The sequence below is a fragment of the Rhineura floridana genome, chromosome 3, assembly GCF_030035675.1.
Source record: "Rhineura floridana isolate rRhiFlo1 chromosome 3, rRhiFlo1.hap2, whole genome shotgun sequence".
Lineage (NCBI taxonomy): Eukaryota > Metazoa > Chordata > Lepidosauria > Squamata > Rhineuridae > Rhineura > Rhineura floridana.
Window position 1 is genome coordinate 71343023 of NC_084482.1, and position 17876 is coordinate 71360898.

Consider the following 17876-nt stretch of genomic DNA (forward strand, 5'->3'; position numbering starts at 1 on the left):
ATATTTTTCAAAATAAAAATCTGGAATAGAAATCCCTCTTCTGTGTGTATCTTTAGAATGCAAATCCAGGACAGCTTTTTGCAACAAAAACAGAGATAAGCTATTAATTAGTGCGTAGCAGAGAGAAGTTACGGCTCCCCAGTGAGATGTCAAAAACCGATCAATCTGGCAAATCTCTTTTAAACAGCAACAATTTAAGTCAAGTAAAAGAAAAATATAGAAAGAAGGGTGCTTGCCTGTTAGTGCGTTCTCTCTTAGAAGATAAGATGAACGTTCGCTTTAACAGATAGAGCTTGCTGTTGAAAATCCGTCCCACCTTCGTCGGCTGGACCTCGTCCCATAAATTAATGAGATCTGGTCGTCCCAACAAAAATAGGCTTTGAGGTTAATCTCTTCGTTTCTCCCTACCCGGGAGAAGTTTAATCAGTCAAAAAAAAAAGAAAAAACTGACTGATATATCTGAATAAGCTTCTTTTGAGGCAGGAGCCCGTCTCAAAAGCAGGCACAGGCTAAGTCACCCTTCCCGGAAGTCAGATTTCTATCTTAATTTCCAATCAGAGAAATATTTTTGTTTGAATTGTATGCACCAAGCAACTGTGGTTGATGTTTAATGTGTCATGCATAATGACATCACTCAGACCCACCCCTATGACTTCACTAGGGTCCACTCCTGAAATCTCAGGGTTTGGGATGCTTCTGACCTGGCAACCCTTCTCCAAAACTGCCAAAGGAAGGACATTAAGGCTTGCCAAAGTGAGGGCTCTGCGATGCTTTTGGACTGAGAACATATAAAGATAGTTAGCCGGTTCATTTGGCTGGAGTGTTCTCTCCTCCTGCCAACTCTTTTGCGTGAGTTCACAGATTTGATATCCTGTTAAATCCTGGCCTGGAAAAAGGTACCAATAGGGCAGGGCTGGGGAATGTCAGGGCCAAACACCAAAAGTGGACCTTCAGGCCTCTCTATCTGGCCCTCAGGGTCCTCCCCAAGCCGCACCTGTTCTCCCAGGCGACACCCTTCACTGGTTCTTCATTGTACTTTTGCCTGTTTGGAATGTCTACTAGAACAACCTGGAAGGCTGCTCATATGAGAATGTGGCTTTGGGGCGTAAAAGTGTTCTCTTTTCCTGTGCAGCAGCTCTGACTCTCCCCATTCAGGTTAAGTGCAGTGATGCCATTGCTGGGCAGCTCTGCCCCACCACAGGGGCCCCTACTGTTCCCCACCCCTGCCCCCTCTTCCTCCCTGGAACAGTATATTCCCTCTTTCCCTGAGCCAGGGGAATGCCCCACTGTTTGTAAAGCTAATCTAAGGAGGTCCTAGTGTCATACTATGTACAGCACCAAACCAAACAAAAAGGGCTAGCTGGTGGTTCCACCAGAACATTTATTTTCAGGCTGCAATCCTATGCACACTGACCTAGGAGAAGCAATCCCAATGCACATCGTGCGCCCTTCCTCCCGACTAAATAAGCATAGGACTGCGCTGTAAATCGACCAGATTTCTCTAGCAGAAGTGAGCTTTTGCGTTACTGCATCCACTGACATTTTGAAATCAAAGGCGGGAAAGGAGGAAGTAATGGTTGGGTAACTCTGTTGGAAGTAACGAGGGGCGGGGAAGAGAGATAGCCAGAGTCTATGACAAACAACACCCCTCTCCCCTCATTGCCATTGATTCCGCGCCTCTCTTAAAGCCCTTAAACAACTTTGAAACGCGGCTCGGCACCTCCCCACGCAACCTGGCTTGTGGGCGGGGCTTAGAGCGGGCTTCTTCCCGCCTCTTCCCTCAGTTGTGGAGCTCTTAACTCTGCAAGTTTGCTGGCGATGGAAAGGTTAGCTCGCGCCTCAGGAGCCGCAACCCGGAGAACTTGAACCCGAGCAGATGGACTGCTAAAGGCCGGTTCGCCGCCAAGGATGGGCGAGGGAGGAGGTGCCGAGAGTAGGTAGGTGTGACGTCGCGGTCTCGAGCGGGCCGGGGAGGTGTCGGGGCTTGATCACTGTAGAGGGCTGCGGTCTCGGGGGCTGTGGAAACGAGGGGGTGCCCTGTTGCCTTTCCAATTCATAAGGCTTCATTGGGAAAGGAGCATTTGTACCCAGCAGCCACATAGCAAGGATGCTTGGCTGGCTTTAAAATGGGCAGCTGGCCTCGGACGGAGAAGGCGTGTCTACAGGGAGATGTAAGCCAAACTTAATCTTGGGGTCGCTTGCGCAGGCATCTCAGTTTCACAAACACATCCTGTTTGTTCATCATGACACTGTGCCAGACGGATGCTGCCGTCACCCTCGCCTTCAGGAACGAGGCAATACGCTTTGGAAAGAGGTGGCGCAACACCGAGAAGGGAACTTGGGGGTCATCTAGTCGAACTCCTGGTCAGTGCAGAAAACTTGCAAGAACAGCATCCCTGACATATGGTCCTCCAACCTCTGCTTAAGCACTTCCCCGTGTGTGTTATCAATGGCGACAATAGAAACAAACATTGTGGAGGGGGCGAAGGTCCAAAAGGGACAAAGGAACAGGGCGAGCTTTGTCTCGCATCTTAGATTTCTGGAAATAAATGTGGGGAGCGGATGAGGGCGAGCTGCTTGCCCCCCTTTGTGGTGCTTGCCTGTGATACTGGCTTGAAGAGAGCACTTGTTTCTCGTTAGGTTCCGTGGTGCTTCAAGCACGCTCCGTCGTTTTAGCTGCCGTGCTGTGTGTGCCGAGAATTAAAAACCAGAAGTTTGCGTATTGGGTGGGGTAAGAGTTAGGGTAAGGGGACCGGACAGGGTATGTGCGGATCAGCCGATCCAACTTTTTGGCCAGGAAAGGTGGAATTCTGTGTCACGAATAAATTCTGAACATTCAGCAAACGGGAACTTCTTTTTTTTATTTTACACCATTTTGCAATGTTTACTCTTTTGCATCACTTTATTCCGGTTGGGAGGAAAGAGCTATTCAAGGCACTGAAGGCCCACCCGCAAGTACCGGAACTCTTTTTCAGCCCCTCCCCTCTGTCTTCTGATATTTCAGTAGTTTGCCTACCAAGTTGCTAACATATCTTCATGGCCATAAGGGCTAGAAACTTGCTCTTTCTCTCCTTCCCCCTTCCGAAGGTAAGCTTCTTGGGAAGTTGAATTTTACTCCCAGTATCACAGCCTGTGCTGCACTCCTCTGGAACGGCAGCCTTGGTAAGAGCCCTACAGACTCTACTCAACACTTTTTAATTTCGTCTTCCAGCACACACGCCCCCTTTAGTGTGTTGCAAAATTAACATGGGGTGTATTTCTAAAGGAAAACCCCACAAAATATAGAAGTGCTGCTAAAATGGAAACAAACATGTGGATTCGGCTCAAGTGCAAAGAAAAGTGTGAAAGGTTCAGACTGCTTCACATACTGCATTGTCTGCTAGAAGGATCCTGATTATTGTGGGTGTGTACTTCCTCCCCCATGGTGAAAGGCCACTTATGTGGTGGTTCTTTCCTCCTTCCATTATATCAGGATGTGGAACTCATGGCCCTCCAGATGTTGCTGGACTACAACTCATAGCATCCTTTGCCATTGGCTGTGCTGGCTGGAGCTGATGAGAGTTGGCGTTCCAACAGCATCTGAATTCCCCACACCTGCATTGTATGCTTCAGGAAGTTGATGCAGGTGGCGATTTCCAGTGTGTGTGTTAACAGCACAATCCTAAGATGCAAGTCCCATTTCCCCCCCCAACTGACTTACTCTCAGGTAAGTGTGTGTATAGGATTGCAGCCTAACAGTGCAATCATAACCATGCCAACTTGGAAGTAAGTCATGTTGAATTCAATAATTCCAGGTGATTGGGGTTAGGATAGCACCTTAAGTCCCTAACCTCACTGTGGCAATTATTTATGACTGGGGGAGGGGATGCGAACATGGCTTCCTTCCTCCCAGGGTTGTTGACACTTTGTATGAAAAATTAAATTAAACCAGAACTATCACTAGAAGCTAAAATGATGAAACTGAGGTTATCATACTTTGGACACATCATGAGAAGACATGATTCACTAGAAAAGACAATAATGCTGGGAAAAACAGAAGGGAGTAGAAAAAGAGGAAGGCCAAACAAGAGATGGATTGATTCCATAATCTTTCATCTTTATTATAAATTGCAAGGCCTTAGGCCGACACAAAATGAATCATACAGAATGGAATTGAGTTATAGAATTTAAAACAGATGAAAAGGAAAAACAGTTACTATGCATCTATTTCGTATGGCGTTCTAATACAAAGTTTCTTCGTAATTTCGGAGCTGCAATCGCAAACAGCGATACTTTATGAGTTACCACCGGGTTTAAATCAGAAATTAAAAATCTAAATGACAGAAATGACACTAAATTATCATTGCAGTAAATGTACTGTGTGTCTTCACTTGATGAGCGGATGAGCTGAAGCATCCTTCCCACTCCAGCCTGTTCAAGCATGGGACTCAGATGGTCGGTTGAAGAGGGAGGACGTCTCTTCTGGTGCTCCGTATCATTCCCGTAATTAATCCAGTTATGGATTTATATACCATCTACTTGCAACTATTTTGGTAGGACTGTATATTTGCTTATTTCTTCATCTGTAAATAACTTCACTTAACTCACCAGCTGTCCTTGAAGGAGGAATTTTATTATCAGCTGCCCTCTCCCTTTTCTCTCTTGCCAAAGGCATAACCTGGCTCCTTGCCTGTTAAGGAGGACTCACTAAGGAAGCTATCAGTACGAATGATAAACAAGTAACGAATAACGAATAACAAGCATCGAAAAGCTTGACTGGCTATCACTATTAGCAAAAGCCTTCAAGTTCTTTTCTGCCTTATCCGGCCATTCTAAGGCAGTAAATGGTACCCCTTCTATCTATCAAAAACTATCACATTAAAAGGACTTTCGGTTTAAAAGGAGGAATTCTCATTTAATTATCTAAGGTACTCACAGTGATTATATGGCACTAACGAGGAGTGTAAGGAAGGCTATGGGGGTCCCCCTTCAATCTTGCTCCTTGATTCCATAATGGAAGCCACAGACCTGAACTTACAAGATCTGAACAGGGTGGTTTATAACAGATGCTGTTGGAGGTCGCTGGTTCATAGGGCCACCATAAGTTGTAATTGACTTGAAGGCATATAACAACAACAAATGAAATAATAACGTGATGTGGCCCTTGGAAGCGAGGTGAGGACTCTGATGGTATTTAATGTTAAAATATACTCCTCAGTGCACCTGTGTGATAAAGAGAGGATAACAGCTTCTTTATTTTGTAGGAAACGTTTCTCATCTTTGTTCTCCCTCCCCACTTGCCCTTCACCATAAGGTGGCTTTTTGCAGTGTGCTAATAATGAAGATTAATATGGGAATTGGCTTTGTGAATGAACTCATTGTGCTTGTGTAAAAATACAGAAATGCTCTTGATCTTATAATGCATTAGTCAGTCTGTCTCCTCCAGGGTGTCAAGAGCTTGGTTTGCTTTTGCTGAAGAGGTTGTGAAATGCAGTGCAGGCCATTGTTGTTTTCTGGTCACAAGTGCTTTGTATAAATTCCACATTCATTGTCTTCTGTTGGCCATTCCCTTCTGCTCCTTGTCAGTTGATTATCACTTATCAAGATGTCAGTCCTCTACCATGACTCAGTTGTTTGTCTAATTTGAAATATACACAAATGCTCATTGATTGGTTGCAAGCCACATGGGTACATGACTTTAAATCCCAGGGATCCATTTTCATTGCTTCTGGTTTTTACTCCAGTCCTGCATAACTATTAAGGAATACAGAATGCTCATCCTGAGGTAAAGAAGCTTTCTGTGCTCTTTTAAAATCTTTTATTGTGCTTTTGAAGATGTGGCATGTTCATGTCTTCAAACTTCTTTCATGAAGCTATGGCGGAGATAATTTTTAATTCTGGCTCAATAATGGATCTATTTGCAACTTTGAGGCTACAACGTGATGCACTCTTTCCAGGAAGTAATCCCCACTGAACTTGGTAGAACTTACTTCTGAGTAAACAATTGTGCTGCAATATATTAAGTAGAGGTGAAATGCATTTAAGAAATAAACTGTAATAACAATTTCAGATGCTACAGTCTGAAGGCCCTCCCCAAAGGGACTCACCTTGCACCAGCGTTGCCATCTTTCTAGTGCCAAGTTAAGACCTTCCTCTGCCCCCAGGCATTTGGTGGTATGTGACTGGCCATTTATATTATTTTTTTGGCTGGTGATTGTAAATTGGTTTTATGCAAGTGATGTCTTGTGGATTTTTTATTTTTGATGGTGTATGAGCAGGCCCTAGCCAGTTGGGAGAACTAGCCTCAGAGAGAGGCAATGGTAACCCCCCATACCGCTTACCATGAAATCCCTATTCTTAAGGTCACCATAAGTTGGAATCGACTTGAAGGCAGTCCATTTCCATTTTCATGTATTCTATTTTTATAGTTATATGTTAATTTCTTTTTGCGTCTTTTGAATTTTTGCAGGTTGGCTTGGAACTAGTTTTCTGTAAGGGGCCTGGTAAAACAAATCAACAATACAATACAAAATGGTCAAACTTTGAATTTTGGTTTTCTACTTTGAGGGTTTCAGAAGAAAGCTGGAGTCTCTCTGAATCTCTGGAGTTTTGCCACTGACATTGGTTCTCTGAAAGCATTTTGCCATTTCAAATCCTTGCGATCTGATACTGCTCTCTTATTTTGACACTGGTTTTGTTTCAATTACTGCATGCTGTACTGGGAAGTTTGGTACCACAGAAGGTGCTGTGAGTTTCAGTCGTAGCTAAAAGTGGCCCTTTCATTAAGAAATGAGAAGTCGGGGGAAGGGGGAATGTGCCTGCAGTACCACTTTCATAATGAGACAATACAGTCCTGAAGAGCCCAGCTGCCAACTACTCATTTTGTGGCATAATTTCCCCATTTCTTTTTGTTCTTAGTTCTAGTATTCTCTTTGAAACCTTGATGATAAGACATGATTTCTGTTTTTGTCCTTCACAGAAGCGAATGAATGAAATGCATTCTCTATATGCTTTTTAGATATTCTGTTTGCAGTAAACCCCATCTTTTTACAATATATGTTTCCTCTGTAAGGAATGAAGAGTGTGGAACAGGGCTGGGGAAAAATCTACTAGTGTATCTCTAAATGGAAAAAAGCCTTGAGATCCAAAGAAGGCTTAAGTCTCAGAGTAGCCAAATTCACATGTATCTTTCTGAGAACAGTCATGGGAACAAAAGCTTCATTCATTTTAGAGCTGAGCTGGATGAATGTATGAGGGGTATTGATTTATGTCCTGCCTTAACCACCTTGAGCTTTACAGTGGGTTACAAAACCATTTATGATTTTTACATAAATGGGTGCACAGCCTAAATGACTGCTCATGTGAAGGAGCAAAGGTGGTCTACAAGTGAGAGAATCTTCAGCCTCTATGCAAAGCCTCTTTTTTCAACTGCCCATTTCCAGAGCCTTCTGTCCCATTTCTTCTCCCCACCACCTCTGTGCAAACCACAGGTGGAACAATACATTAATGTTGGATCCCTCCATGCCACTTTGAGACATAGATAGTGAAAAGTGGGATATTTTTTAAAAATAAATAATAAATAAAATGGTCACTTTGTGTGTTAAAATTTGGCAGCCACTGTTTTGAAGAGGGAATCAGTCTATTTGGGTGCTTCCTATCATGGAATGCAAAGCACAATTTGTATTTGGGGGTTTATTTCTTCTTCCTGCCTGTTTATCTCTCCCATCGTTCCTGGATCGTCTAGTCTCCATTCTTGAGCTGTAGAATCTGGTGGCCTGAAGAAGGCATCAGTCTTATGTATGCAATCATCAATAATTTAAGATATGCAGACGATACCATACTCTTAGCAGAAACCAGTAATGATTTGAAATGAACGCTGATGAAAGTTAAAGAGGAAAGCACAAAAGCAGGACTACAGCTGAACGTCAAAAAGACTAAAGTAATGACAACAGAACATTTATGTAACTTTACAGTTGACAATGAGGACATTGAACTTGCCAAGGATTACCAATACCTTGGCACAGTCATTAACCAAAATGGAGACAATAGTCAAGAAATCAGAAGAAGGCTAGGACTGGGTAGGGCAGCTGTGAGAGAACTAGAAAAGGTCCTCAAATGCAAAGATGTATCACTGAACACCAAAGTCAGGATCATTCAGACCATGGTATTCTCAATCTCTATGTATGGATGTGAAAGTTGGACAGTGAAAAAGGCGGATAAGAGAAAAATCAACTCATTTGAAATGTGGTGCTGGAGGAGCACTTTGCGCGTACCATGGGCTGTGGAAAAGACAAATAATTGGGTGTTAGAACAAACTAAACCAGAACTGTCACTAGAAGCTAAAATGATGAAACTGAGGTTATCATACTTTGGACACATCATGAGAAGACATGATTCAGTAGAAAAGACAACAATGCAGGGAAAAATAGAAAGGAGAAGAAAAAGAGGAAGGCCAAACAAGAGATGGATTGATTCCATAAAGGAAGCCACAGACCTGAACTTACAAGATCTCAACAGGGTGGTTCATGACAGATGCTCTTGGAGGTCACTGATTCATAGAGTCGCCATAAGTCGTAATTTATTTATTATTTAATTTAATTTAATTTATATACCGCCCTAAGCCCGAAGGCTCTCTGGGCAGTGTACATAAAAGGTAAAAGCAAGCACAATATATAAATACAATAAATACAATAACTCAAGAAACAAAAACACACAAACAATACGAAAACCAAACAACATCCAGAATACAACATGGTAATAAAATACTGTAAAAATACACTTTAAAATGCCTGGGAGTATAAAAAGGTTTTCACCTGGTGCCGAAAAGATAGCAGCGTCGGCGCCAGGCGCACCTCATCAGGGAGACCATTCCACAGTTCGGGAGCCACAACCGAAAAGGCCCTATTTCTAGTCACCATCCTCCGAGCTTCTTGACCTGAAGGCACATAACAACAACACCAGCACTATGGGACTTAACTTATGAGGAAACATGCATGTGAAGGAGCTGTGTGACTCAATGTGCATGAGAAATGCCTTCTACCAACCCACTAGTCCTATATATTCAAGAACTAAAACCAAAATCTTTAAAACACTCGTATGCCACAGATGTACATTGTCTCTTGTGCTCCATTACATATTTGTGTGTAAACTATTTGTTATTACTTTTCAAGTTTGGGTGTTAACAATCTTTAAAATGCCTCACATCAAAGGCAAATGTTCATTCTTTTTGCTTGATAATTGGTTTCCTTTTGAGGAATTCCTCCAAATCACAAGCATATAATATCTATTTAGATTTTTTCCTGGATCTGGAGCTTTATGTAAACAAGAGTCCTTCCAGGTGGCATTTCCTTTTATTCCCCCCCCCCCATTGTTTTTGGCCATCTGCATTCATGAAACTTTGTGGTTGTTCTTAAAAGTGTTCACATATCTTGAACAATGGCTTGTTTGGGACTCCCAATGCTTGTCCTTCCTGGGGTAGCAGTTCTTGGATTTATGGAGGCCAGGGTCCACAACTGGCCCCTGACATTTTTCTACCTGAAACGGAGAGACCAATGCTCTCCACCCTGCTTCGCTACAAAAAAAGCAAGGTGTGTAGTTTTGGGCTATTCTGTCACAGGTGGCCAGAAGCTGCTGTCTCCATCTCTGGAAGCAGAAATACAACAATAATAAATCTGTGATTTATCCATTTTCTGCCTTTTAATGCCACCCCAAATCAGCTGCCTGAAGCTGCCACCTTGCTGTGCCTGATGGTAGGGCCGGCCCTACTAGGATTTGCAATATAATATAATGTACTGCACTATATAAATCATGTCTTGATCAATGGCTTGTGATCAGTAGAACACTTTTGGTCCATTTTTGTACCACTAAACTAGGGCACATGGTCATATCTTACTGTCTTCAAAAGAGTCAACAGTGAACAACCTCCTGTGGAGGAAAGTTATTTGCAAGACATTTGCTGCCTGATGTTGTTGTACATTTTTTATGCTCTTAGGTTTTTTCACTCAGGCCCTATCTGCAATATACATTTAAAGCAATATTGTACATCATCCCATTTCTTCGTTAAACAGTCATTGCTTTCCTCAAAGAGTGAACTGTAGTTAAAGCATGCTGGGAGTTGTTCCCTTGCAGAGCTACAATTTCCAGAGCTCCCTGGGAAGACAAATTGATTGTTAAACTACTCAGGGCTGGGAATAGTGAATTGAACCAGGCTCATTCCTTTGCATTGACAGAACTGTCTATTTCCTAAATAGCTGGGCTATGTGCTTCATCTTCTTTTAAAGAGCTGGGAAAGTTACCATTCAGCAAATAGGTATGAGGCAGAATAGGAGTTAATATTTGAGCCATAAGACAGACTTTAGGCTTTCTGCCTAAAAGTTCATGCAAAGTTCAAGAATGAAGAAAAATGGTTGCTGATTACAGTTGTACCCATAATTACTGTGTAAATACTGCATGTTTAAAGGGCCTGACCAGACATGGACAATGATAAGGTTGCTCCTATACCCAGCAATGGCTATGATACAAAAATGAAGGTGATACAATGCAATGGAGAGGAGACAACCCTGGACTTAATCCTAAGTGGTGCTGAGGACATAATGTGAAATGTAAATATTGTTGACTTGACTGGGAACAGTGACCACCGTGCTATTAAATTCAACATAACTGAATCAGCAAAGCTAAGACAGTTACATTTGACTCAGAAGAGGAAGCTTCCCCAAAACAAGGGGATTTGTAAAAAGGAAGTTGAAAGGGAAAGTGAAGAGGGTCAAATTTCTCCATAATGCTTGAGAGGATGTTCAAAACAACAATAACAGAAGTTCAGCTACAACTTACACTGCAGATCAGGAAAGGTACCATCAGGACCAAGAGAATATAAGGATGGTTAATGAGCAGAGACAAGTGGGCTTCCTTCAGAAAATAGAAGTGTTATCCAAATGAAAACAAAAAGAACTCACAGAGTTTGGCAGAAGAAATGCAAATGGACAATAAGGGATGCCAAAAAAGAATTTGAGGAGTACATTGCTAAAAACAAAGAGCAACATAAACAAATTATTTAAATATAAGAAGCAGGAAACTCGCTAGAGAGGTGGTTGGATCTGTGGGAGAAAAAGGTTTGCTAGAGGAGATTTTAAAAAAGCTGAATGAATTCAGCTAACTAACCTTTCAGAGTTCTTTGAGAGTGTCAATAAGTGTATGGATAGGGGTGATCCAGTATACATTGTGTAGTCAGACTTTCAAAAAACCTTTGATAAAACATGTTACAAAAGACTCCTGAATAAGCTTAGCAGTCGTGGAATAAAAGGAGAAGTCCTCTTGTGGATCAGTAACTGGTTAAATAACAGGAAGTAGAGAGTAGCAATAAATGCACAGTTTCACAATAGAAGGATGTGAGAAGTGGGCTCCCCCAAGAATTGGTACTGGGATCTGTGCTTTTTAACTTGTTTGTAAATGAGTTAGGGGTAACCAGTGAGGTGGCCAAGTTTGCTAATGATACCAAAGTGCTTAAAAGAAATGGGGATTGTGAAAAGCTCCAAAATGATCTCTCCAAACTGAATGAATGGACAATAAAATTGTAAATAAGATTCAGTGTAAGCAATGATGAAGTGAAGCATATTGGGGCAAAAAATCTGAATTTCACATATATGCTAATGAAGAGTGAACATGCGGTGACTGGCTAGGGAAGAGATCTTGGAGTCATAGTGGATAGTTTGATGAAGGCTCTGGCCTGTTGTGTGGCAGCTGTGGAAAAAAGGAACAATCCATGTTAGGGATCATTAGGAAAGAAATTTAAAATAAAACTGCTAGTACCATAACACCCTAACAGAAATCTATGGTGACGACACCTGGAATACTCTGTTCAGTCCTGGTGACTGCACCTCAAAAAGATATTGTGGAGCTGGAAAAGGTTCAGAAAAGGACAAACAAAATTATCATGGAGCTGGGACAACTGCCCTATGGGAAAAGGTTACAATATTTGAGGCTTTTTTTTAGAAAAGAAAAAGATTAACTATGCAAAGTATGCTAGAGGTATCTACGACTGTGCAGGGTGTGGAGCAAGTGGATGGAGAGAAGTTTTTCTCCATCTCTCATAATACTAGAACTAGGAACATTTAATGAAGCTGAATGTTGGAAGCGACTGGCAGAGTTGAGGGATGTTCCTCTCCTGCTGCTGCACGTCACACAAGAGAAATACATGCAGACAGTATTGGATGTTTTTAGACCTGGTGTTAGAGACCGGACAGACAAAATAAAGGACTTCTTCATTCAGTGCATAAACTATAACATTTGCTTCCACAACATGTAGTAATGGCCACCAAATTGGATGGGTTTGGAGGGGTGTAGACAAATTCATGGAGGATAAAGTTATCAATGGCTACTAGCCATGATGGCTTTATGCTACTTTCAGTATTGGGCAATATATCTCTGAATACCAGTTGCTGAGGAGCACAAATGTGGAAGGTGCTGTTGCAGGCTTTCCATAGGCATCTGGATGGCCGCTGTGAGAACAGGGTGCTGGACTAGACGGGCTTTTGATCTGATCCAGTAGGGCTGCTCTTATGTTCTAGCCCAGCAGCTGGATGCAACTTTCCATTGCATCCAGAAAGCAAGCTCTTTTCCCTGCAAGAGCGAATACTTCCATCTCCTATAACTTATATTCCCGCACAAAGGTAAGTCAGGTGCCCATATCAGTAGTCTGTGTTATATATTTTGATTACCTAACTGCTATTCCAAATAGTTACTGATAGCAATGATGAAATGTTGAATTTCTCATTAGAAGTTTTCTTGATTTTAGTGGCTAGGCTGGTGAGGTTACATCCACCTTTCTTCTGTTGAGACATTTTGTTTTCTTTTTTTTGTGTCATCCTTAGGTTTTAGTGCCCTGCTTTTTTCTTTTACTAATTCTGATGTTGTATGGAAGGGGTGGAGGGTGAGCTCCAAAACAGACTTTTTTGACAGATTGATGAGTCCATCTGCCTGTCAATCACCTGACATCACTATATTGCCTGGTCACTCAACTTCAAAGGAAAAAATTGGAAGAATTTATTATCTTAGTATCATTATTATAGTACGCTGTAATCTCTGCTTTTTTTACTTGCATCCTGCCTTAAACTGCAAAGGAAGATCCTTGCCAAAACTAGGGATTGCCTGCAATAGGGAGTTCCCAGTCAGGATTTCGATAGTGCTGCCAATAGCTGCAGGGGTTGCTATCAGCTGTTCACTCCTTGCAGCCAGGGAACAATCAGGAATGCACTTTAAGACTCCCAATAGTTTCTTTGCAGCTGCATCTTAAGATGCCCAAACCTGATGTCACAGATGTGGAGTAGGTGCATGTGATTTGGGGGAAACAGTCCTGTGGGCCAAATTAGACCTGTGAGCCAGAGGGTCTCTACCATGTAGGGAATGAAAATACTGAGGTGGCTTTTAATTGGTGATAAGTATTGTGTGCTAATCCCTGTAGATCATGGCCTAATGCAGCCTTCCCCAAGCTGGTGTCCTGCAGATGGTGTTTGACTACAGCTTCCATCATCCCTGCCCAGTAGCCATGCTGGCTACTGTTATGGAAGTTGGAGTCCAAAACATCTGGAGGGTGCCAGATTGGGGGAAACTGCCCTAATTGTTAGGTGAAACACACTGGTATTTGTACATATGTGATTCTGATGTACTTCAGTTTTTTTCTGGGGTGTCAGTGGCTATGTGAGCAGGATGTTCCATGTGAAGTAGGAGGTGAAGGGGATTTTGGCCTGGCACACATCATGCAGTTTGGGGCAAGATCTGAGAAATATTTTCAGCATGCTGAGAAATTTCTCCATTCCTCCAGTGGTCTGGGGGTGGGGAAGTTCCCTACTTTCTCTACATCAAAACACTAAGTCTTATCTAGATCATGAAGAAAGATTAACAAAATAAGTCTGGAGGAAATACAGGTTTGCAAAATAAAAAATAGGAAGGCCTTCTAAAGACCTCACTCCAAATTAATTTAGGGCAGAGATGGGGAACTGGTGGCTCTCCAGATGTTGATGGACTCCAACTCCCATCAGCCCCAGCCAGCATGGCCAACGATCAGGGATAATGGTAGTGGCAGTCCAACAACATCTGGAGGGCTACAGGTTTGTCAGTACTGATTCAAGGAATAAGATCTCAGATTTTCAAAACTCTCATCTGTGGATAGCTGATGCTGCTTTGTAGAATTAGCATTGCCCAGTTTGTTTTGCTGGTAACTCAAAGGCAAGAAAACATTCTTGGGTGTAGTACAGTGAGGCTTTTAACAATGAATTTTGTGGTTCTTATGGACACCAGCAGGACAAAAAAAGCTTGCTACTAGCTTCTAAACACAAGATCTCAATCTTATTGCAAAGACATAGCAACCTACCACAAACAAATACACAGTTTACTGTATGTCTGCTCATGGTGATAATAGATATTTCTATTGCAGAAATTAAGTGCTAGCCCTACTGATACCTGCACAGCTGCTTCAATTCTTATCTGTGCTCACACCACGCTAGCTTGCTGCTGCTCCCATTAATAGACTTCTCCTCCGCCACCATCCACACCACTCTCTTCAGCCTTGGATAAAAGGTTCTGCAGCAGATCTACTAGCATATAGAATTTATTGACTCACCAAAAAAGTCCCAATGTAGTTTCCCATCATAATAAAACAATACAAAGCTTAAAACAAAATATACATTTAAAATTCTATTCCTTCCTTTCAGTTTTCCCAGGAAGATCTTGATCCATGCTTCGAGAGAGACTTGAGCTGTTATAGTTTAATGGGGGATGCTTCCACACTAGCTGTCGAGGATGGAATTACCTTGCTTCATTCACTCATTTTTTATGCAGCACCCACACAATGTCATTATCCTATCATCCTACATTTTCTCTGTAGCACTTCCATATTTTCTCAGACCACAGGAAGTCTGACTTTCTTCAGAAAAATGGAAAAGTAGCACAATCTCTGCCAGTGTAGACACCTTTATGATTTCTCTTGCATCTTAAGTCCCAGGAGGGACTTAATACTGGGAACGATCTATTGTCCCCCTGATCAAAATGCTCAGGGAGACCTTGAGATGAGATATGAAATTGAGGAAGCATCCAAACTAGGAAATGTGGTAGTAATGGGTGACTTCAACTACCCGGACATAGACTGGCTGCATATGTGTTCCAGTCATGACAAAGAAGCAAAGTTTCTAGATATTCTAAATGACTATTCCCTAGACCAGTTGGTCATGGAACCGATCAGAGGGACGGCAACCCTGGACTTAATCCTCAGTGGGGACCGGGACCTGGTGAGAGATGTAAGTGTTGTTGAACCGATTGGGAGCAGTGACCACAGTGCTATTAAATTAAACATACATGTAACTGGCCAATTGCCACGAAAATCCAACACGGTCACATTTGACTTCAAAAGAGGAAACTTCACAAAAATGAGGGGATTGGTAAAAAGAAAGCTGAAAAACAAAGTCCAGAGGGTCACATCACTCGAAAATGCTTGGAAGTTGTTTAAAAACACTATATTAGAAGCTCAACTGGAGTGCATACCGCAGATCAGAAAAGGTACCAGGGCCAAGAAGATGCCAGCATGGTTAACGAGCAAAGTCAAGGAAGCTCTTAGAGGCAAAAAGTCTTCCTTCAGAAAATAGAAGTCTTGTCCGAATGAAGAAAATAGAAAAGAACACAAACTCTGGCAAAAGAAATGCAAGAAGACAATAAGGGATGCTAAAAAAGAATTTGAGGAGCACATTGCTAAGAACATAAAAACCAACAACAAAAAATTCTATAAATACATTCAAAGCAGGAGACCATCTACGGAGGCGATTGGACCCTTGGATGATAAGGGAGTCAAAGGTGTACTAAAGAACGATAAGGAGATTGCAGAGAAGCTAAATGAATTCTTTGCATCTGTTTTCACAGTGGAAGATATAGGGCAGATCCCTGAACCTGAACTAACATTTGCAGGAAGGGATTCTGAAGAACTGAGACAAATAGTGGTAACGAGAGAGGAAGTTCTAAGCTTAATGGACAATATAAAAACTGACAAATCACCGGGCCCGGATGGCATCCACCCGAGAGTTCTCAAAGAACTCAAATGTGAAATTGCTGATCTGCTAACTAAAATATGTAACTTGTCCCTCGGGTCCTCCTCCGTGCCTGAGGACTGAAAAGTGGCAAATGTAACACCAATCTTCAAAAAGGAATCTAGGGGGGATCCCGGAAATTACAGGCCAGTTAGCTTAACTTCTGTCCCTGGAAAACTGGTAGAAAGTATTATTAAAGCTAGATTAACTAAGCACATAGAAGAACAAGCCTTGCTGAAGCAGAGCCAGCATGGCTTCTGCAAGGGAAAGTCCTGTCTCAGTAACCTATTAGAATTCTTTGAGAGTGTCAACAAGCATATAGATAGAGGTGATCCAGTGGACATAGTGTACTTAGACTTTCAAAAAGCGTTTGACAAGGTACCTCACCAAAGACTTCTGAGGAAGCTTAGCAGTCATGGAATAAGAGGAGAGGTCCTCTTATGGATAAGGAATTGGTTAAGAAGCAGAAAGCAGAGAGTAGGAATAAACGGACAATTCTCCCAATGGAGGGCTGTAGAAAGTGGAGTCCCTCAAGGATCGGTATTGGGACCTGTACTTTTCAACTTTTTCATGAATGACCTAGAATTAGGAGTGAGCAGTGAAGTGGCCAAGTTTGCTGACGACACTAAATTGTTCAGGGTTGTTAAAACAAAAAGGGATTGTGAAGAGCTCCAAAAAGACCTCTCCAAACTGAGTGAATGGGCGGAAAAATGGCAAATGCAATTCAATATAAACAAGTGTAAAATTATGCATATTGGAGCAAAAAATCTGAATTTCACATATACGCTCATGGGGTCTGAACTGGCGGTGACCGACCAGGAGAGAGACCTCGGGGTTGTAGTGGACAGCACGGTGAAATGTCGACCCAGTGTGCGGCAGCTGTGAAAAAGGCAAATTCCATGCTAGCGATAATTAGGAAAGGTATTGAAAATAAAACAGCCGATATCATAATGCCGTTGTATAAATCTATGGTGCGGCCACATTTGGAATACTGTGTACAGTTCTGGTCACCTCATCTCAAAAAGGATATTATAGAGTTGGAAAAGGTTCAGAGGAGGGCAACCAGAATGATCAAGGGGATGGAGCGACTCCCTTACGAGGAAAGGTTGCAGCATTTGGGGCTTTTTAGTTTAGAGAAAAGGCGGGTCAGAGGAGACATGATAGAAGTGTATAAAATTATGCATGGCATTGAGAAAGTGGATAGAGAAAAGTTCTTCTCCCTCTCTCATAATACTAGAACTTGTGGACATTCAAAGAAGCTGAATGTTGGAAGATTCAGGACAGACAAAAGGAAGTACTTCTTTACTCAGCGCATAGTTAAACTATGGAATTTGCTCCCACAAGATGCAGTAATGGCCACCAGCTTGGATGGCTTTAAAAGAAGATTAGACAAATTCATGGAGGACAGGGCTATCAATGGCTACTAGCCATGATGGCTGTGCTCTGCCACCCTAGTCAGAGGCAGCATGCGTCTGAAAACCAGTTGCCGGAAGCCTCAGGAGGGGAGAGTGTTCTTGCACTCGGGTCCTGCTTGCGGGCTTCCCCCAGGCACCTGGTTGGCCACTGTGAGAACAGGATGCTGGACTAGATGGGCCACTGGCCTGATCCAGCAGGCTCTTCTTATGTTCTTATGTTTGTTTAAAGGGCAGGGTTCTGACCTGGGCAGTGACCTTCTGGGAGAGTGCAGAGCTTGGAAAAGTTACTTTTTTGAACTACAACTCCCATCAGCCCAATCCAGTAGCTATGCTGGCTGGGGCTGATGGGAGTTGTAGTTCAAAAAAGTAACTTTTCTAAGCTCTGCACCTATCACTGCTCAGCAGACATTCATTA

General features: G+C 42.4%; 1 protein-coding gene across 6 annotated transcripts in view; it reads left to right on the forward strand.

The window, feature by feature from the left end:
* The first annotated feature begins 1682 nt into the window (after positions 1–1682).
* The window catches only part of PIK3R5 (phosphoinositide-3-kinase regulatory subunit 5), a 76674-nt gene continuing 60480 nt past the window's right edge, over positions 1683–17876 (forward strand). For 4 of the 6 annotated variants that reach the window (XR_009761347.1, XR_009761348.1, XR_009761349.1 and 1 more), the window contains exon 1: positions 1683–1937. The gene's annotated coding sequence lies outside the window, so the exon portion shown is untranslated. Of the gene's footprint in view, positions 1938–3068; positions 3088–4348; positions 4533–17876 lie in introns of those variants that run through there. The other 2 variants (XM_061616506.1, XM_061616508.1) reach the window with 2 other exon arrangements.